Source organism: Canis lupus, chromosome 33 (genome assembly GCF_011100685.1).
Source record: "Canis lupus familiaris isolate Mischka breed German Shepherd chromosome 33, alternate assembly UU_Cfam_GSD_1.0, whole genome shotgun sequence".
NCBI lineage: Eukaryota > Metazoa > Chordata > Mammalia > Carnivora > Canidae > Canis > Canis lupus.
Genome location: NC_049254.1, coordinates 3367153 through 3377768, shown reverse-complemented (window position 1 = coordinate 3377768; position 10616 = coordinate 3367153). Strand labels below are relative to the sequence as shown.

The 10616-nt window shown below is 36.8% G+C and overlaps 1 pseudogene; it reads left to right on the top strand.

The window, feature by feature from the left end:
- The first annotated feature begins 8159 nt into the window (after nucleotides 1–8159).
- LOC119867395 lies at nucleotides 8160–8257 on the top strand (annotated as a pseudogene).
- The last annotated feature ends 2359 nt before the right edge of the window (nucleotides 8258–10616 follow it).

Genomic DNA, 10616 nt, shown 5'->3' with positions numbered 1-10616 from the left:
CAAGTTTGTCATTTATACTGTTTTATATGTATTTTAATATATATCTAGATTTGAAATCATCTGTAATTTCACCACCCTACAAATAAGTATCTTATCTGTATCTCCACGTGTCTTGAAGTTGGCAAATCATAGGTGAATAGTCTTCTTTATTTAAATAGTGATTCCCATTCATAATGAATCTTGATTTTGATTCTCTTAAATAAGTAAGATGTAAATATACGGAAAATGCTAAAGACTACGTTTTTAGATGTTCAGTTCATTTTCCTTATATTTCTTATGTATTGTACTGTGTTGCGGAATCATAGGTAAGATGATGGAAACAATTCAAACATGATCATATACCTGATTCAAAATTTGGCCTTGTAATGGAAAAATTTTACTTAACTTCTATGAGCCCTTTTTATTCCAAATATGAATTATTGTTATTTCTTCTGAGTAGGTTGATATGGCACATGAAATATACATAAGAAAAGTAAGACAGAGTAACCATGCAGTGAATAATAGCCACTGATATTGTTTTACCTTGTATGTTATTTTACATGCAATTTTTTTCCTAACTCTAACAAGGAAGTTGATGATGTCCCTTCATTCCTGGGTCCTTTACAACCAACATAGATGGCAATACAGTAAGTTAATCCATGCTGTTTGGAAAAGTTAAACTCAAAAGTAATATAAACAGAGATAATGCAAGGAATTATGTAAGAATTCCCCATGACAAACAAAGAAGAGTTGTAATGACCCAAGGAGGGTTTTTTTTTTTTTCCCCCACCTTTGGCACATGTTTGTTTGTTTTATACTTGGTTAAGCAATATCTAGTTTCCAAAATGATCATTCCCCAAATATTAACAAGTATTTTGATTAAAACATAAAACAATGAAACCAAAAAGTAAGTTTTAATATGAAGATCTGAGGAGAATGTTCAGCAAGGGAAGTGGGGGATGTGACTTAAAAATAAGCTTCATTTCATAATGTATTTTTATTCTGTAAGGGATTAGATTTGCAGCACCCTTATATGATTATTCTTTACTATAGATAAGTAGCAGTTTCTTTTTGAACATCCTTTGGCAAGAGATCAGGAACCGAGGTAGGAATTCCAGCAGGGATAGTATACAGAGTTATTTATTTATCGATTCTGAGTTATTTAGGAGATAAAAGGAAGACCTAGTACATTCCATCACCTAACCTTCTGCCTACAGCCAATTAATTTCTTAATTGCAAGATCTTCATCATAATATCATGAAAGAAATAAGGCAACGGATTCATCTCCCTTTCTTTCCCTCAAAAGAGCATTCCTTCCTGGCCTAGGTATCTTCATCCTGCATAGCTGTGATGCCAGCAGTTGTGAGGGTGATGCTTTAACACAGTCTGTGACTTGGTTGCCACTGGACTTTCAGGTTTCAGTTAGTATTTTCAAGGAAGAAATCAAGTGTGGCAAAAATGACCAAGCTAATATGGTGTTTGCCATAATTATGTTAGTTTTATAGCGACCAGTAAGCTAATAATTAAAGATAAATGAGGACAAGATACCTTCTCTCCTACTGTATCACGACCAGGTAACATATTAAGGAAAGCAAATACTCGACTGATTTTTTTTGATGAATTCAGCCATTTATGAAAAAGCAGTTGAGGTGAACGAACATGTGTTCCAATGTGTGCACACACACGCACATGCGCACATTCTCCAGAGCCTTATAAGCTCATCCAGACACTCCTTCACATACTCTGTTCTAATAGGTGTCGCTAAATATCTAGCAAAAAAAAAAAAAAAAAAAAAAAAGTTTTGTTTAAGGTGAAAGGATGATTTTAATGGTAAAATCAACTGTTACCTTATTGGAATCAGATGATACTCCCTGTATGTGGGGTGGCCCTGGAGAGAGGGCATATCTTAGATGGAGAATAATTCCCATGGGTGGATTCAGTTGTTTGCCCTCAGTAGCCAATAACCCCAGCACCTGGGGCATAAGTGCCTCAGTCCTCAAGGGGAATCTAAGGGGAACGTGACAATATCACTACAGCCTTAAATCCACTTGTATTAGAATATGTTCAATACACCCGGGAAGGCATCTTTAGGCATTTTGCTCAGTCTCTTTTTCTGGAAAACCTTAAAGAATAACTTAATGGGAAAACCTACAGTCCTCACTGCTGTAGCTGTTTTTGAGATGATTATTATCTTTTTCCTCTGATATCAAGCCTGAATTCCCCCTGAATCTCACCTACATCAGCAGGGCCGTGTAAGTGGTGCACCTGGAGGAGAGACCAGGACACTCATCTTTGTGGCACTTGATCACCAACCTCTTCTCATGCTATGACTGTCGCACTCAGTAATTTAAATTAAAATTGGCAAAGGAAGTACCAAGCGATGGCTCTGAAGCTCACGCAGATGAATGATGTCCTGGCTCACGTTTAACAACTAGCTCTCTGGAGACAGAGAAAACAGAAGCCCTGCTTTAAAGCATCTTCTGATTTCTATGGTGAGATATTCCAACCATGTCTGGTTTCAAGCTATCAGTATTGCGTAACTGGACGAGGAATGGGGAAGAGAGGCAGATACCAGGCTCTGATGACCTGGGTTTGTAGAGCCTACACTGGCACAACACGGCCCTGATGCCAAGCACATTCCTGTCTGTCCCACTGGGTAGCGGCAGCTGTACTTTCTCCTGATGATCAGTCAATAATCTGCCAGGATGATGTCTCCTTTCCTGGCCTGCTGGTCCCTTGGCACAGGGCCCAGTGAATTGGGTGGCAGCCATAGCATAAGGTTTAATTATTGATCTGTCCATTGATGGAAGAGATTTCTCTCTGGAAACAGAACCTTTCAATCTTCTTAATCCAGAACACAAGGACGAGAAGCCACACTCCCTCCACCCCACCGCCACCGACGGTGCATCACAAGGAGCAGTGGTAAGCAGAACCTCTTCCACTCTCATCCCTCAGTGATCAGGCCCTACTTTTTGGGGACACAGCACCATCATGACAGCAACAGATGCTTGCAAGGGATCATCTCCAAACCAGTACAACAGCAGTGTCTTCAAAGGCTCTTTTATTGCTCTCTCAGGATGAAGTTTCTTGAAGATACACATGCCGCAAAAGTAGATCCCATCCTCATGTATGGAACACCCTACCTCCCTTGTCTTTTTCTCTCTCTCTTTCTTTCTTTCTTTCTTTCTTTCTTTCTTTCTTTCTTTCTTTCTTTCTTCTTTCTTCTTTTTTTTAGATTTTCTTTATTTATTCATGAGAGATACAGAGGCAGAGACATAGACATAGACAACACCCTGGGATCACTACCCGAGCTGAAGACAGACACTCAACCCCTGAGCCACCCAGATGCCCTCATACCTCCCTTTTCAAAAAGTTTCCTTGCTCTATACTTATCTTATGCAAGGTTTCTTGTCAGTAGATCAAATATTCTCTAAGTTCTCAGATTATTGTACTGTCAGAAGAGCCGTGGGAAAGAAAGTCCAATCCATACCCAGAACAGATTAATTTCAGTCTAAATGAATCACTGTGGCTTCCAGTGTGGAAAGGATCCAGTAAAATTAGCTCATTAACAAACAACACCTTAATCTCTTTGAGAAACTGAATTGGGAGTTTGCTGTTACTGTTGTTGGCATGGGTGACACTAGCCGGGAGTTTAGTGAGATAAGGCTTGGTGAGTGGGCAGATAGGGCTAGTTCTGTTCCCAAAACTGCATTCACGAACCCCTGTACTGGCCTGGGATGGTCAGTGGCCAATGGCTGATGGCAAGCAGCTGGATTCATTCTGTCTACTTGCTTCTTTAGTGGCTCTCGTACAGGTAGATGCTCTCCGGTGGTGACAAAAAGATTTTACAGTTTCGTTGAGAGAACAATTAAGTTCAAATATATTCCTACATTGAAAAAAACTAACAGTCAAGTGCTTTTTTAAAACTTCATGGGCCCAAAGTAGTAGCAGTTGGAAGCATCCCTCCAAATTAAGCATATCAAATAAACCTCTATTACAAATTAAGGATATTTCTGCTAGAACATATTAAAACTCTTTTTGTTATTTTGCTTCTGAAATCATTTGACTACAAGCAAAATTATATCCCAATTTACTAACGTTTTGGCCACCAGTTTGCATACTCAGAAATTATCTTCAAGTAGGAACAACAAAATTAAAATTGGTTTTCAAATATACCGATGTGCTTGGGTCGGCTACGTGGCTGACTCTTGATTTTGACTCAGGTCATGATCTCAGGGTGCTGGGATCTGCGAGGCAGGGGGCCAGACTCTGTGCCCAGCGAGAAGTCGGCTGGAGACTCAGTCTCTCCTTCTGCCCTGTCTCCTGCTCATGCTCTTTCTCTCTCATAAATAAATAAATAAATAAATAAATAAATAAATAAATAAATAAATCTTTAAAAAATATATATACTGATGTGCTTAAAAAATGAAAATAATGCTTTTTCTGTCACATTAGATTTTGTAGTCCCTTTACATATTACATTTTATTGGTTATTAAGCTCCTTTTTATTTTTGTATTCTAGAGAACATAATTTATTCTTCAAGTCCCAAACACTTTTCTTGTCATTGTTTTAGAAGAGCATGAATAGCTAGTTTAGAGTCCCTCTGCCCTTTGTGACTCACAAGAAAAATCATCCTGTTTGCAGGAATGATGACCTTCTCTCCAATTTATTCTTTTCCTCTCAGTAATTATTTACACTGTATTGTATTCGTAACAAAAGTTTCTCTAAATTTTATCTTCTCAGGCTTTTTGTTTTCTACATAATGTTAAATATATTGTAAAGAAAGCTTGACTTGGCGAATTTTCTAAATCTGAATTTTCCTTTAGGGAAATTCCCTTATAGAGCAGCCCGGGTGGCTCAGCGGTTTAGCGCTGCCTTCAGCCCAGGGCCTGATCCTGGAGACTCGGGATCAAGTCCCACATTGGGCTCCCTGCATGGAGCCTGCTTCTCCCTCTGCCTGTGTCTCTGCCTCTCTCTCTCTCTCTGTCATGAATAAATAAATAAAATTTAAAAAAAAAGAAAAATTCCCTTATAAATTCCAAAAAGTGGTCTCTAATATATGCAGGTGGAGACTAATTCACTGCAGTAGTATACTGGTTTCTGAAGTTGGTCACTACTTATTCACTAGTCTTGAGGTTTCTCTATTTGTGAGAATAAATATACTCAAAAGTAGGAAGATTTGCTGCAAAAATAGAGTGGGTCTGCTCCCAATTCTTTCTTCCTTTGACTTACCATTTCTCGGTGCCTCTATGATGTAGGTTTATTGATAGAATTCCTCTGGATGACCTATAGCATATGTGAAGATTTTCACATATATTATAAAACTCTCCATAAAACTGTCTCCAACACTATAAACCATATATGACTCATGTTCTGAAAATGCAAAGATGAATAGGACTATTATATAGGAAGAGTTTACTTTGGGGATCAATAGCAATGACAGAAATATAAAATGCACACTTGTGTACTTCCAATAGTGGTTTGTAAAATTAATCAGCAACACAAAAATATACAAATTAAATCATTGGGAATTACTACTCTATTATGTCTTTATTGTCTCTATTATTACTACCGTATTATGTCTATATATAGTGTCTCTCTATATATACATACACACATGGACTTTATATACATAAAATCCACACCCCTCATAGAGTTTTATGGTGTTTATGGTGACTGGAATAGGGAAAAAACATTATGCTTTTGAAGACTACTCTTGCTTACTCCTTCTTTTATGACAGAAGGAGAAAGGTTTTTGTCTTCCAATTACTTGAACACTAAAGGGTAAAAAGGTTAAAGATAGAGTAGACTAATAAGGTAAAAAATAGTGTTTTTGTTTTTTTTTTTTTAGATTTTATTAATTTATTCATAGAGACACAGAGAGAGAGAGAGAGAGGCAGAGACACAGGAAGAGGGAGAAGCAGACTCCATGCAGGGAGCCCAACACGGGAGTCGATCCCAGGTCTCCAGGATCACACCCTGGGCTGCAGGCAGTGCTAAACCACTCCGCCACCAGGGCTGCCTGGAAAAAATAGTGTTTTAACTTAAAAAGATTCATCCTATAGATGATTAACAAAAGGCATGTATGTCCTTACCTACTATTCCATCCCCATGTCATGGGAAACCGGTAGCATTAGAATCTGGCACTAAAAACAGGAAAATCTTTTTGATATAGTTATTATAAGAACTAGAACTTTCCATATACATTGTTGTAAAGCTGTGCAGTTATAAAGCAACACTGAACCAGATGCGACATACTATGGAGTATTTAAAAGCTTCTCTCCTTAAAAGGATTAAAGAATAGTATACGGACTTATAGAAATATCACCTTTTGTGCAATTCATATTATATCTATCAGACTTTTAAAAATTCTAGGTAATTAATTTAATTACTATATTTCAATGCTAAGACTTGGAATGTTTTTATTAGAATCACATTGTTTCGCCATTCACTCATATATTTCTTCTACAATCAATATAAATTTAAAAAGCAGTTATTTGGAATCTTTCATATATGCAAACCTGTGAGTTGTGTTCTGGGAGGGCTATAAAAGTGAAAAAATGCAATTCTATCACTTATAATGTTTATAATAGAGTGGAAATTAAACAGTAGACTGAATTGATAGCAATACAAATAAAAAAATATGATGTATATTATGAATGAAAAACCAAAGGACATTGAAAAGGAAAAATTACTCAAGACTGAGGTAGATAATAAAGCTATAAAGGAAGAAAAGGCAACTTAATCTTGTATTAAATCTAAAATAAGATTAAATTAATCTTCCATTAAATACTGGAATAATTTTCCAACGGTAAAGATGTTCTAAGACAAGAACACATGAGTATATGCATGAAAATGGGAAAAAGTGGGATGTTCCAGAAACAACCAAGTTTCTCATAATTTGTCTGGAGTATTAGTAATGAGTAAATTAAAAAAAATAAAAAAGAAAAAGAAACTAAGTCACTGTTGAACCCTGACTATCAGGAAAGAAGAAGGAGAGAATAGTTAATACTATATTAAGGATTTATCTTTATTTAGTAGGCCTTGGGAGGTCATTGAAATGTTTAAAGACAAAAGAATGTTTTCTTACATGTCAGAAATATTTAATGAAAAACAATCATAGTGTACATTCTACCTTTTTTTTTTTTTTTCCTGAAGATGGATAGGGTCTAAAAGTAACCTTCTCCATAAGAAAATCTTACTATGGTAATAAGGCTAATAGATTTCACAGACAACCATGGTATATGACACATGACAAGTCACATAAGAGAAGCAGAAAGACATTGGAGTGGAAAAATCAGAAAAAAAAGTTTTTGAAGGATGTATCTTTGAGATAAATGCGGATTTAAAAAAAAATTGGTTGGAGGTAGAGATAGGTGGTACATTTCAGGTCTGGGTAATAATCTGTACAAACTAGCAGGGGAATAAATTTGTGGGATGATTTTAGGTGACAGTCAACGTAGTTCCATGGTTAGACCAGAGGCTCTGTGCAGAGCACAAGAAGCCAGCAAGTTTATATATTGGGATATAGCCATATTGTAGATTTATTTAGAGGGAGATTTGTATTTAATTCCATTACTGTGAAATGAGAAGTCACTGAGAATTTGGTAATGCCAAAACTTGATCCGTCATCACAAAAGTTAAAGGATCAAAGAATAAATTAGGGTTTGGAGAATTCCTATTGCAAATGGTGAAGCTGAATCACAAAAGTTCCCTCTTCCAAAATGTAATGAACCGATAAAAAGAATACCACTACTATCACCAGCAGTTATGAACATCTGCTGAATTTTTAATAGAATAACGTATTTTATAAAAATAATGAAAAGAGAAGGGAACCTGTTAGTACAAAGATTTAATTAGGAAGTTATATATAATGCCTTGGCAGAAGGGTGAGGAGGGACAGTTTACATTGAAAAGAATACAGTGAAAATTTTAAAAAGTAGTGTAAAGGAAAAAATTAACTCAATAATGTACTAACAGATTTTTTAAAAAATGGATATAGTAATAAGGAGAATTACTATTATGGAAAATTAAATCACTGATGGTAGGCGAAATTCTCCCAGGGTGCAGAAGAAAGGGGATTAAAGATGAAAGCTGAGACAGCATGTGACCAATGTGTAGGGAAGCAATGCAGCTCAAACATTTTTTGGGGGTAAAGAATTTAAAAATTAAAACAACAGTGCTTGCTTCAGCAGCACATATTCTAAGATTGGAACAATGCAGAGAACATTAGCATGATCTTTGTACAAGGAAATTCATGGCATGTTCCATATTTTTCCAAAAAATAGAATTGCCATATGATCCAGTAATTCCATTACTTGGTATTTATCCAAAGAAATAATAAAATAAAATAAAATAAAATAAAATAAAATAAAATAAAATAAAAATAATAAAATAAAATAAAATAAAAACACCCCTTCAAGAAGATGTATGCCCTCCTGTGTTTATTGCAGCATTATTTACAATAGCTAACACACAGAAACAGCCCAGGTGTCAAGGGATGAATGGATGAAGAAGATGTGAATATATATATATATATTTCATATATATATATGTAATTACTCAGGCATAAAAAAGGAATGAAATCTTGCCATTTACAACAATAAGGATGGACTGCTAAGTGAAGTAAGTCTGAGAAAGACAAATACCATATGATTTCAATCCATGTGGAATCTAAGAAACAAAACAAACAAATAAACCAAGAGGGGAAAGAGAAAAATAAACAAAAAACCAACCTTAAACACAGAGAACCAACCGGTGATTTCCAGAGGGAGGCGAGTGTGGGGGTGGGTAAAGTAGGTGATGGGGATGGAAGGTACACTCACCCTCAGGAGCTCTGCGACATGCATAGAATGGCTGAAACATGTGTTCTGTACACCTGAAGCTAATATCACACTGTATGTTAACTATGCTTGAATAAAAAGACAAAAGAAAAATAAAACAACAAATGTAACACAAGGAAAAATCAAAGGCTTAAAGACATTTTCCTGAGATAAAGAAGCTGAATTGGGGAAAGGTGAAAAGATTTACAAATACCCAGGCTAATTCTCAACAAAGTACCAAAATCTAACTGGTCATTTCCAATGACAAGGGAGGGGAAGTAACAATTTAACCACCAAATGTCTTATTATTCAATTCTCTTTTATGTATGAAAACAGAACAAAGATGTTGCGAAGATATGTAGGGCAGCCTCCACTTGAGGAGCCTTCCTCTCCCTCTACCTATGTCTCTGCCTCTCTCTCTGTTTCTCTCATGGATAAATAAATAAAATCTTAAAAAAAAAAAAAAAAGAAAGAAAGAAAGTGACATAACGAAGTAATATTTGAGTAGAAATATGTAAAGAAAGTGAGAATTCCAAACCAAGAAGCATAAATGTCCCTCTCAGCTTGGCAAAATATTGGACAGGCCTCTTCCTGCCTCTACACCCCTGAACTGACTTTTCTTTAGAGCACAAACTTCAGAAAACTTGTAATTATAAATTTTCTCATTGCCTCCTGGAGATGCGAATCTTTTTAAAAAGCTTCTTGCCCATTTTACAGCCCAGGCTTGTCCCCTCAAGGACGTGGGAGCCACCTCTTTGAATTGTAATCAAGGAAAAGAATGTTCTTATCTCTCAGTTTCCATGGGAGGATCAGAGCCTAACTTTTGCAGGTACCAGGCTCCAAGTCACAATACAACTTCTGTCGGGAAGACCAAAGAAAGTTTACTTCCAAAGGTTCTATTTTATCTAGGTATAGAAATCCTTACCTTGGTCTCTGGAAGCCAGGGCTCCATGGAGGTTAACAGTAATTTTTCAAATGCGCTATTTATTTTTTAGTGTTAGGAATGTGTTATTAGGATGTGAATGTGCTTTTCTTACAAGGATAAAACTCTAAAAAAAGGCCCATCCCATTGAAGGGGGGGAAGAAAAACCTTTTCTAGTGTAGGTGCAATCAGTATGCATCCTGGTGTTGACTTAAACTGTCTCCCCATGTAACTTTCCCTTGAAAAGGGAAAAAAAAAATGAGGGCAGCCATTGAGACATAGGTAAATTGTTAATGAATCTGAGCCATTGATAGGAAACTATAGTTAAGTTTGGGTCCAGGTTAAAAGATCTATAGGGGCAATTATTTTGAGAGAAAGTGAGAGAGGCTGAAATGACCAGAGCTTGAGGTGCTTCGCAGAAGACAGAGGGGGGATTACAGGTGAGATGCTCCGGGGGAGAGTCTCCAGCCTTTGGAGTAATTGAGAGAACGAATTAAAGGGATTGGAGAGGAGAAGAGTACAAAGGGGGAGAGTCACTGAGAGAAATATTTACTACTTGACGGTGTTACATTTTTCTGTGAAAACAGAAAAACAAAAAAACCCACGTTCAATGTAGCAGGTTAGGCCAGCAGCATGTTTGCTTTGTGTGCACTACCCGAGGCTCTATTGGGGTAATACTACTAGCACGCGGCGTATTATTTTCCTGCATTTTATTTCCTTTTTATTAAGTACTTGGTTTTCTCCGTGATACAGCAGCGCTCACCAGAGAGTCCGGCTTTTCAAGTAGCCCGTGTGGCTGTTTCAGGAGGGGCATCAGGTTGCAGATGCCTCGAACGACAGGAACAGCCTCAGGTAGTCCCGTCGGACAATGATGGACAATGATGGGATCTGG